The sequence below is a fragment of the Chelonia mydas genome, chromosome 4 (assembly GCF_015237465.2).
Source record: "Chelonia mydas isolate rCheMyd1 chromosome 4, rCheMyd1.pri.v2, whole genome shotgun sequence".
NCBI lineage: Eukaryota > Metazoa > Chordata > Testudines > Cheloniidae > Chelonia > Chelonia mydas.
Genome location: NC_057852.1, coordinates 22,593,794 through 22,605,768, shown reverse-complemented (window position 1 = coordinate 22,605,768; position 11,975 = coordinate 22,593,794).

The following is an 11,975-nucleotide window of genomic DNA, read 5'->3' as shown; positions in this document are numbered from 1 at the left end:
TGGAGTCTCAATTACTGGAGATTATTAAGAGCAGGTTAGACAAACACCTGTCAGGAATGGTCTAGATAATACTTAGTCCTGTCATGAGTGCAGGGAACTGTACTAAATGACCTCTCGGGGTCCCTTCCAGTCCTATGAGTCCATGTAGTTATATTGATGTAAGTTGATAGTGTAGACTTGGCTTAAGGCTTTGATACTGCCAAGGCAGCTTTTGGCGACAAAACAGCATGGGTGTGCACATTGCAAAGCCACTCTTTTGCTCCGAAACTTCTCAGTTGCAGTGCTGTAATAAAACCACCCCGACACGAGTCTTAAGGTTTTTTGCGCCAAGGTTTTAGAGCCGTAGTGCCAGTGTAGACACCGTGCTTGATTTTTAGCACTGTTATTGGCCTCCGGACGCTGTCCCACAATGCCCATCCTGACCACTCTGGTCAGCAGTTTCAAATCTGATGCCAGGTAAACAACTTTCTGCCCTCCCCCTTTTAAAGCCCTGGGAATTTTGAAATTCCCCTTCCTGTTTGCTCAGTGTGCAGAGCTCACATAGCATCTTCCCAGCTGAACATGGTGGCTCCACACAGCAATCTTCTGCTTGGACCACGGCAGAGCTACTGGATCTGATAAGTGTTTGGGGAGAGGAGGCCATCCAGTCCCAGCTGTGCTCCAGCTACAGAAATTTCAATACCTATGGCAAGATTGACACAGCTTGCATGAAAAGGGATTTGACTGGGATATGCTGCCGTGTAGAGCATAGGTGAAGGAGCTGAAGTACACGTACCACATGGCAATGGAGGCAAATTGTCACTCTGGTGCTGCGTCCAAGACCTGCTGTTTTTATGAAGTGTTGGACACTATCCTAGGTGGCGGCCCCGGCTCCACCACAAAGAGCACCGTAGATACTTTGGCGAGTCTGGAGCTCATGGAAAGTGGACCTCACCCAGAGGAGAAAGTCATTGATGAAGAGGTGGAGGCTGAAGATGTGGAGCACACGGCAGAGTTGCATGGTGGTGCGTCCAGACAGGAGCTGCTCTTCGCTCCAGAGGTGTCTCGCCAGTCTCTGCAGTCGCTTTCTGGCAAGCCAGAAGCAGGAGAGGAGACCCCTGGTAAGTGATTTTGCTTTGTGAAGTTCTGAAGCAGGTTGAGGGCAGGGAAATGTAGAAGGCTGGCTTTGTTTCTGTATGCTGGGCATTTCCCCACACAGCTAGGCAGTACGGTGGAACAGGGAGTTGATGCGCTCGGAGATTTCATGGGAATCCTCCAGAGAGATTGCTAGCAAACTTTCCTGGAGGTACTCAGTAATCCTCTGCCAGAGGTTCCTTAGCAGAACTGCTTTGTTCCTTCCCCCATTGAAAGACGCTTTCCCATGCCATTCTGCAATTACTTGGGCAGAGACCAAAGCCGCACATAGGCGAGCAACATAGGGACCGGGGCAGAAGCAGCAAGTGTGTAGCAGATGCACCCTTGCTTCCCTGCTTACCTTCAGGAGAGAGATCTCCCATAGTGACCACTGCCTGTTAAAAACAGTGGGAAAGTTTAGAGTGTTGCCCCCTGCATAAGTGCCCTGTGACCTTTCCAGATTGCTTTTCTGCAATACACAAGGCCCCTACCCTGGAGTTCACTCACCATTCTTGGGGTCTTCTGTCTCATGTGTGCTTGCCTAGGGTCACCGAGACAGTGATAGCTATGTTACCAGCAGTGTATTAATCTGTTTCAATGCTGTGTGGGTAGTTGACAATAGCACTTCTGTTTGTTGTGAATTATGCCTCTCCACACTTCACCTTGAGAACCAACCCTCCAACAGCAGCTGAGCATCTGTGCAAGATAAGAAAATGTCTGAGATGGACCAGGGTGGTGTGTATTCAGGGTGGTATTGCAGCAGTCAGAGGAAGAAAACACTGAACGCAAGAAGTGGAGGGAAAGTGACAAGCAGGAAAGACAAGAGAAGGATTCTTACAACAGGGATGCCACAGAGAAGTGGATTAAAGTTCTGAAGCATCAAACCAACATGCTCCAGACTCTCGTAACACTGCAGACTGAGCAGATGCGTGCCTGCCCTCCCCTTCACAACATTGTGAACTCTTTCCCATGCACTCCCCAAACTCCCCCTGCGCATTCCTTTCCACCCTCAGGCACTTTGCACTTTCCTCTACACTCCACCCTCACAGACAGCTTTTCAAATGAAAGCTGGACCTATACTCAGCAACAAAAATCAGCCTGCCCCCTGCCCTCTGTACCTTCTCCCCCCACCAGCACTGTATGTGTCCATGTGGTGGAGTGGTTTATTTGTCAGTGAAAGCAAAGTTGTTTTAAAACTATAAGCACCTTTTGTTTGTTTCCATACAAGGTATGATAGATACCTCATGGCACTTGAAAATCAACAGGCACTTTCATTAGTTCCTTACATTGTTAAGGCCTAGGATTCAATCACAACTACTTCCTAGCCTATCAAATGTAATTAACCTTTGCAGTCCCAATCATAGCAACAAACATTACTGGTTTTCAGCTTGAAAGCATTGCCTCAAGGCATCCCTAATTCTTATTGCCCCACACTGCTCCTAGCCTGGGTATCTGGCTCCTTAAAATCAGCAACCAGGCATTGTGCCTCAGCAGTCCACTCCTGAGTAAACCATTCGCCCTTCCCTTCACTAATAGTATGCAACGTAGAACACATGGGTATAACCATGGGTATATTTTCCTCATTCATGTGTAACCTGCAATTTAGGCATCGCCAGCATACCTTTAATCACCCAAACACACATTCAGCGGTCATTCTGCTTGGTCACAAGGTGGTCCAGTGCCAGAATTGGAATATGCATGCCATCTGTCACCCCTCCGCAATTAGGGAAACCCGTGTCTGCAAAGCCATCCACAATTTCACGCACGTTGCCAAGAGTCTCAGTCTTTCACAGCAGAATGCAACTAATGGTTGTGCACTCTTGCATTAATGCAGCCCCAGCGGTCGACTTCCCCACTCCAAACTGGTTCGTGACCAACCAGTAGCAGTCTGAAGTCACCAGCTTCCACATTGCAATCACCACACACTTCTCCACCAAGAGGGTAGATCTCATGCGGGTATCCCTACGCTGCAGGGCTGGGGTGAGCTCAACACACGTTATAGGAAAGTAGTTTCCCACATCTGAAAGTTCTGCAGCCACTGCTTGTCATTCCAGACTTGTATAATGATGCAATCCCGCCACTCTGGGCTGGTTTCCCAAGCCCAAAAGTGATGTTCCATTCTGCTCTGCTCAGCTCCTCCATGAATGCCGAAAGCAATCTAATGTTACTGCTTTCCACGTCAGATCACGTCAGGCAACTGTGACTGCTGTTACCTTTGTAACTTCAAAAATAACTCCACTGCCACTCGCGACGTACTACTGAGAGCTTGGAGAGCACTGTGAGATCCATTCCTGCCGATAGATGTAGTGGGGAAAGCAGAAAACCAGGGACGCTGAAAAATGCCACAAACTGAAAACGGAAGTACATGGAATGCTGGGACAGAAAGCAGTGCATCACAGGGCATTGAGCTGGGACCCGTTATGCACCGCAATCCCTCCGCCTTTCCGCAAGACCTAATTGCAGAAGGGGGAGAGCTGCATTGTGGGATAGCTACCCAAACTGCACTGCTCTTATTGGTGATGCAAGTGTGAACATGGTATGCCACCAGCTGAAGACAATGTGGACACACAACAGCCATTTTCTTTAAGCGCTTTTTTATCAGTAACAAAGCTCTTGGAGAAACTCTGCCAGTGTAGACATACCCTTACAGAGTATGAAGTTACGAATGTGCACACATCATTAGGGTTGGCACATTAGTCCCCAAGCAAGCAAGCCATTTGTGAACTGCTTAACTGTAAGCACATGAATAGTTTCATTAACTTCACCAGACCCTGCTTAAAGTTAAGAATCTGTCTCTATCCCTGATCCCTCTAATTGTCTGCCTGAACAGACACTTATGTCTGCATGGAGTCCCAGTGAAGACAACAGAGCTCCACATGCATGCAAGGGTGAGAATGGAATAGAAGCATATCTTGTCCAACTAAAACTATGCAAACTTTGAATTGTGAACACGAGTGTTTAAAACAATCATCACAGTGACCATCGGGTGGGTCATAAGGAATCCAAAGGCTGAATTATGTTGCATAAAACCCTTGCCAAATTTCACACAATTAACAAGGTCATGAAAATCATGATCTGATTGTAGATAATTTGTAAATAGTGAGAAAGCCTCCAGTAGATTACTAATTGGTAATAGCTTGCCCATTTCTAGTCATTTTTTTTTTTCATCATCACTGCAGCCTAAGATGGCTTCCTTTCATGAAGCAGCTTTTCAGGATTGCGAAGGTACTGTATCTCTGTGTAATGCATCACAGCAGCCGTACGATAAAATTGAAAGCTTAAGGCACTCCTTGAATCTACAGTGGAAAGCTTTATCTTTAGAAATGGTGTCAAAGTAAATGTGTTTTCAGTGTCTCTGTATGTACCGGAGATGTTTTTTTTTTTTTTAAAAAAAACTTCAGGAAACACAATGAATTCAATTCACTGTTTTATCTTGCAACACTTTTCCCTGGTAATTGTTCTTTTCCAGAGTGATTAAGGCAGATTTAGTTGATCACTAGCAACTCAACCCATAAATTATCCTACAGCACAAGACTGATTGAGGAGTTTTCATTATGGTTTAACTGATTCTTACAATAGATGCTCATGCAAAGTAAACAGCACCATTAAATAAAGATTTGTTTAAAATGTGATCAGAGGGCAATCTGTTTGCTGTTATCCTTTCTCGAGTCAAGAGGAGCTGCAGGCGAGAACCTATTTATTGTCACATTAATAGTACTATGGGGACAACCTAAAACCAGCTGTTGTAGAAAATGTTGCTTAACATGAGAAATCATTAGAGATGTAGGGCCAATTCCATCACTAGTGTAATTCCATACATTTCACTGAAGCTCCATCCACTTACATGTCTGAATTTAGGTTGCTATATGTAATAGCTTTTTCCTACTACATCTATGTTCCTCTGTTCTGTCATTGTTTAAAAATGGCCTTTTCCCATCGATCCTGGACTTCTTAATTTTTATTTTCACTGTGTTAGTTGCTATCTCTCATCCCTGCCCTTCTAACGCTAGATGCCTGCTTTTATTATCCTACTATATTGTACTGTTTAATGCCAGGATACCATGCACTCTCTTGGTAAACACAGGAAGGAAAAGAGACCCAGCTTTTCTGAGTTGTAGCTGTAAACCTCTGCCCCTTCCTAACAGAATTTAAGGAACAAGTACATCTGAGTACATGACAGCAAGGGTGGGATCCATGAAAGGATTTAGGCATTGCAGCACTGAGTGTCTCAGCACCTAGAAAATCCAGGAATATCACTGGTCCATGAAGTGGTTAGGCTCCCTGTTTGATGACTAGGGAGAGATAAGCACCTACAAAAGCTAGCATGCTAGGTGCAGTGCTCCCTATGCTAGCCACTGGGAGATGCAAACCGGGGGGGGGGGGGAGTGCTGAGCCCTGCCCCCACGAATTTTAACCTTAAAAAGTAGACTCTGAGTGAGTTTAGGCACTTCAGCGTTCAGATGGAGTTTTGTGGATTGCAGTGGAGTTAAAACTGGGATTTTAGCACCTAAGTACTTTTGTGGATCCCACCCCATGTCCTTACTTACTGCCAAATTCTGCTCGCAAGCACACCACTGTAACTCTGTAATAAATCCATTCACTTGCATGGAATTAATCCACGTTTACTCCAATATAATCAAGAGCAAAATTTGGCTCTAAATCAGTCTTTAGTCAAATGACCCCCTGAAGCCAATACAAATTATGCCTGAATGGGGAATTCAGTAACTGCTCAGTATGGATAAATTATACCTTCAGGGCTACATTTGCTGGGCCTGACTTCACATAAAACTGGAGGAGGGTAAAATGGGGTTAAACGAGTTTTGTTCTTTACAAATCCTTGGGCCAGCTGGGGACCAGGCTGGTTTTGAGTATAAATCAGAATACCCTCAGGACTGTTTGAACTTATGCCAGCTGCCCACAGATCCAGGAGCCTGTTGTGGCAGCAAGGGATCAGTTGAATGCAGCAGAATCATAGCTAGGGTTTTTTTGCAGATAGTAACTTAGAAATTAGCTGATAAGGCACTGTATCTAATTCCTATGTAAAAAAAGAGGATTTAATAAATATTAGACCCACTCAGCTCTATACTGACATGTTCTCACATCTTGTGTCAAGTCACTTAAGGGACACTGGTTAGGTTTAAAATTTTAATGTATATTCTTTGTTACTAATTCTTGATTACAACAATTGAAACAATTGTAGAAAAATCTAGATTACTTTCTATCACTTTTTTGCAGTTCATCGAGCTTGGAATAGATCATTTAACTTTGGAAACATCCTACTAGGGCAAAGCCCCTGAGTTTATACTGCACCTGCCTGGGGCTCTAGGCGTGTTACCTCACTACAAATAATAGACTAGAAACTAACCTTAAACAGGTTTCAGAGCACCAGCCATGTTAGTCTGTGTTCGCAAAAAGAAAAGGAGTACTAAGAGAGACTAAGGTGCCACAAGTACTCCTTTTCTTTTAACCTTAAACAGGAGTGAAACTGACACTTTCAAGTTTCAGAGTAACAGCCGTGTTAGTCTGTATTCGCAAAAAGGAAAGGAGTACTTGTGGCACCTTAGAGACTAACCAATTTATTTGAGCATTTGCTTTCGTGAGCTACGGCTCACTTCATTGGATGCATACTCTGAAGTGAGCTGTAGCTCACGAAAGCTTATGCTCAAATAAACTGGTTAGTCTCTAACGTGACACTTTCAAATCACTTTCACAGTATTGCCAATCCCAAATGCTCAAAAATCATGAATCAGGCTCACCAAAAATCAGGAGATTGGCTTTAAAATAATGAGATTATGTAAAAATAACAGATTTGGGGTTCTTTTTATTTGCTGTCTGCTTTTTGAGCCTTTAGGGTGGACTGGGGTCACATTTTAAAGCTTTCTCTACAGCCATGAGGACAAGAAATTTCATTTTTCTTTAAGAATGAAGGCTGAAATGGTCACATATCCACCTGACTCCAGGAGCTGGGGCTTTAAGGAAAACAATTATCATGAGACTCATGACAAAATCATGAGAGTTGGCAATACTGCTTTTACTTCTGTTTAAAGGCTAGTTACTTTCCAGAAGGCTCTTAAACATAACACTACAGTGACTGAGTTGCAGTTCTCACAGGAGAATATTTAAAACTAAACACCAAGAAAATTCTATATTTTAAAGCTGAGAAAAAAATGTAGACTTCTGAGGTATATCAGGGCCACTGAAGGCAGGAAAGGGAAAAAAAACAAGCACAGGATCTCTCGGCAGCTCTTCCTCTAGAAAGTAAGTTGGAGGGTCAAATCTTGTAGTCCTTAATCAAGTAAAACTTCTATTGCCATCAGTGCTTCCACTCATAGATTAAACATCACAGTGAACATGTGATAACGTGTGGTCAATAACTATACACTTCATACTTACATATCTGAGCCATCTTGTCCAGAGTTACATGTCTTATATGCATTGGCTCAGGGCCTGGATTTTCTGGCATATTCTGAACAGTGCTGAGCACACAGATGGTGCCCAGTGAATAATGCAAATCGTGACAATAATCGTCGACTTTGTATGGACTCTGTGGATGCAGTTTCCTTTCTTTGTTCTGGAATTGGCCTGGATATAGCTGAGACCCTAAGAATCTGAGGCATAAACACATCTGATACTCATACAACACTTTCTCATTCCTACCTTTTCTCAAACTCAGAACAAAAAATGACTGAACAAAATGGTTTTCCCTTCAAATGTAAAATTGCACAGCAGGTTTTCAGTTAAAATGTAAAATTGCACAGCAGCCATTGCTGTACAACCAAGCATGGGGCAGAACCTGCCACCTCTTGGGAGTTAAGTGATCGCCTCTCCTCTGACTCTCATTTTCTAGCCTTCCTAACCTCTGTGCTGCTTTTCATGCTGTCAACCATGACATCCATCCTGGGACCATTTGCTGGAGTCTCAGAGATCTGGCCGCCTTGGTTTTGCTCCCATCTATCAGAGTCCTCTTTTTTTGCAGCGTGCAGGCTGGTCTGCTGGATAAGGCGCTAGCCCAGAAAGACCTGGGTTCTACTCCCCCACCACGCAATGGACTTCCTGTCTGACCCCAGGCCAGTGCTTTAAGGCCAGAATTTCAAAGGTTTTTAGGCATCCAAAGATGCAGCTAGATATCTAGTGCGGTTTACAGAGCACCAAACCTTCTAAGTGCATTTGAAAATCTCACTAGGTGCCTAAATACCTTTGAAAATCTGGCCTTTAGTCTGTGTGTGCCTCAGTGCCCCACCTGTACAACGGGGATAACAGCACGGCTCTACCTCACTGAGGGACTAGGAGGAGAAATAGGTTAGACATTGCAAGGTGCAGCCTCAGATACCATGGTGATGGGGCCACATAAGTACCACAGGTAGAGTGGGACCTTCTCTGTACACTGCTAGCCCTTCCTTGGGTTTGACCCCTTCTTTTCACCTATGCCCCCAATCTCCCCCTTTCCTGAATGTAACCTTGGCTCAGTGCTTTGCTGTGTTTTTTCTGAGTCCCCTGTGTTCTCTCTAAAACAACCCCTCCTCCCTCTCCCACCTCCACAGAGGGAGTCCTCTTTTACAGGCTAAGCTTCCATATCCTTAATTTAATTACCAGACCTTTCTTATCTTAATCACCCTGCCTCTGTTTGTAAACAAAATACTGATTTCCTCTGCAGAGCTCACATTTCACACTAATGCTGGAGACAGGAAGCAGGGGGGGTTGGATAGGGGGTGGGGTTCCGGGGGGGCAGTTACAGACGGGGGTCCTGGGAGGGGGCTGTCAGGGGACAAGGAGTGGGGCGGGGGGCTGGATGGGTTGGGGGGCCTGTCACGGGGCGGGGGTGTGGATAGGGTCTGGGCAATCAGGGGACAGGGAGCAGGGGGGGTTGGATAGGGAGTGAGGTCCCAAGGGGGGCGCTTAGGGGCAGGGGGTCATGGGAGGGGGCAGTCAGGGGACAAGAAGCAGGGGAGGGGGGGGTTGGATGGGTCAGGGGTTCTGAGGGGAGCAGTCAGGGGGCAGGAAGTGGGAGGGGGCAGATAGGGGGTGGGGGCCAGGCTGTTTGCAGAGGCACAGCCTTCCGTACCAAGCCCTCCATACCGTTTTGCAACCCCGATGTGGCCCTCAGGCCAAAAAGTTTGCCCGCCCCTGATTTAACCCATTCTAGCTCTCATCTATATCACTGGTGGTGATTCTGGGAAACTGGAGTGTCTAAGGGAATTGCTTGTGTGACTTGTGGTTAGCCAGTGGGGTAAAACCAAAGTCCTCTCTGTCTGGCTGGTTTGGTTTGCCTTAGAGGTGGAAAAACCCCAGCCTTGGGCTGTAACTGCCCTGCTTTAAGCAATGTGTCCTAAATTGGCACTCTCAGTTGGGTCCCACCAGAACCAGCATCGTTACAGCTGTGTTGTAGTTAAGAGCTCCACCTAGGAGCTTGCACACCTCCTGTATGAAACTTAGGGGAGAGGGGCTCCTGCCCCTCCCTGCCCCCCCGCAATAGCCCCACCCCCCCGAAAAAAAGGCATTTCTTTGGTGTTCCTTCTGAAGTTACTACGACAGCTCTATAGCATATGGGCACCCCCTGTTCTTTCCAGCTGTTTCATGTCATCAGAGTCACAAAGCATCTGGTGCAGCATATGAGGAGCTAGCCGTTGATCCTAACCAAATACCTCACAAGGTCTTCCTCTCTGATATGCCTAGACTCTAATACAACTCCGGAGTCTTCAGACAACCAAAGGCTCAGTGCTAAAGTGTTTGAGAACGATTAACCCTAATGACTATGGCCCAAATTCTCTGCTGGAGTAGATTAGGGTAGCTCTACTCACTACAATAATTTGGCCTTATATGTACAGTTTTGGAAGAAGGTGGTTACACAGAAGACCGCCCAGGGTTTATACAAATTATGATAAAATGAGGCAGATTGAGCTGCTTTGGGGAAGGGGATAATGGATGGCCTATTGTCTTGGTTATTAAGGGATGGGAGTTCAGAAAAGACAATGAAAATGTTTTAAAGTACTGACCAACAGTGGGAAAGGGTAGACTTGCTTATTGGGATACAGACTGATCTGGCAGCAAGAGACATCTTTTTAGGCTTAGCCATGTGTCACGTTCTGGGGTACAATCCAGACCAGCGATGAGTTGTCACTACCTGCCCTGTAACCGTGGGGCCTTAAATGCTCTGCTATTGTGGCTTACAGCCTGGACGCCAACAGCCAGCAGAAACAGACACACTGAATCCCTGTACGTTAAGTAGCTCTAATGCAGCAAATTTGATTCCAGCCGTCTGCTTGTTACACCCCAGACACACTCTGGTATCCAGCAGCTTGGGTTACACCTAGAAAGATGACACAAACAAACCCCCATCCTGAATTTTCCTAAAACTGTGTGTTTTGCAATATCCAGCCCTTAACACTGATTAGTCAGAGAAATAATACAGTTCCTTTGTTCCTCTGAAGAGACAGAATGCATAGCTTATCACTTTAACTGCAATTAACCACTTCAACTCAAACACAGCAGAGGGCTGGTTTAGATTAAAAGTAAAACAAGTTTGTTAACAAAAGGGTTTGCTATGAAGTAGAAGAAATAAAGTTAGAAAGGATTACAAACAAGCAGTAGGTAAAATATGCTTTTGAATGCTAAAACTTTAACAAGCTGTTATCTCTATATCAGATAAGATTCTTACTACACTTTCTTCTAGCACTATGGCTGACTGCCTCTCTGATCAGGAGCTCTATCTACCCAAAGACAAAATGCTCAGTTTCTGTGTCTTCTCGGGCGAAAGATAACTCAGGTTCTTTTCTCTTCTCTTTCATAGCCCAGTGAACCTTTGAAATAGATTCTTCTGCAGGCTACTGTCCAAAATGAAGTTCATTCAAGCTGTGAGAAAAAAAGACATGAAGTCTGGTAGGGAAGGAAGTTCTATGGCAGTTTCTTCCACCACTGCCATTTGCTAAAATGCAAATTGATGGCCACTTGACATGTTATTTTTAATCAGCTCTGATGATACCTGGAGGCATTGACTAGTCCTTTGTGTTGGAGAAACCTGTTTACCCACTCTCCAGACTTGTCTGGTAAATACATTTTAATTCCACGTTTCCGTCATAGCCGCATGGTCCCTTGAGCATTTACCATACATACACCATGGAAGAATATGAATGATGAGTATGTTATTAGTTTTCCAGTGATACTTTACATGACACTTATCAGATACAGTTTATGACATTAATGAATTGGAATACAATGAACTGGTCAAGCCAGCTGAAACTGGCTACCAGATACCAGCAAGCCTCTTGCATTGCTGTGCTGTTCGGGTCACAGCTTGCTGTAGGTAATATTTCCATACTCCATAAAGCAAGTCTTGTGCATCCTATTGGTCTTATTGGAAATCTTGGGAGGTGAGAGGGCACAAGCCCACCCACATCTAAAGGCCCCTCCCCCAGCCTTGCGGGAGGGACCACTGGACATGGGAACCAACTGAATTCGGGGGACAACTAATGAGTAACAGTGTCAAGAGTGAAGGTATGCATCCTATTGGTGCTTGTAGTGTCCTGCTGGATGTGATTATATCCAATTATGTCTTATTTTGTTCTGTTTTTCAAAAGTTTATCAATAAAACTTGCTTGTATTTAGGATCTCCTGCACTGAGAAAGGGAGATTGCAGGGGTGAAGAATTGCTGTTAAGGTCATCTTTTGAGGGTCAAAAACTGAAGAGTGGTATCTGGGGAGTGGGGACCCCTTGCAGAGGCGGTAACAGCATCCAGACAGTGGCACCAGACGTTCCAACCTGTTCATCAGCTGTTCTTTCTCAGAAAATATAGGCAAGTGTCTGCTAGCTACTGTTCAGTGTCTGTTTGATTATTATACTGAAAGATATGGTCCCTGAAGAAAAA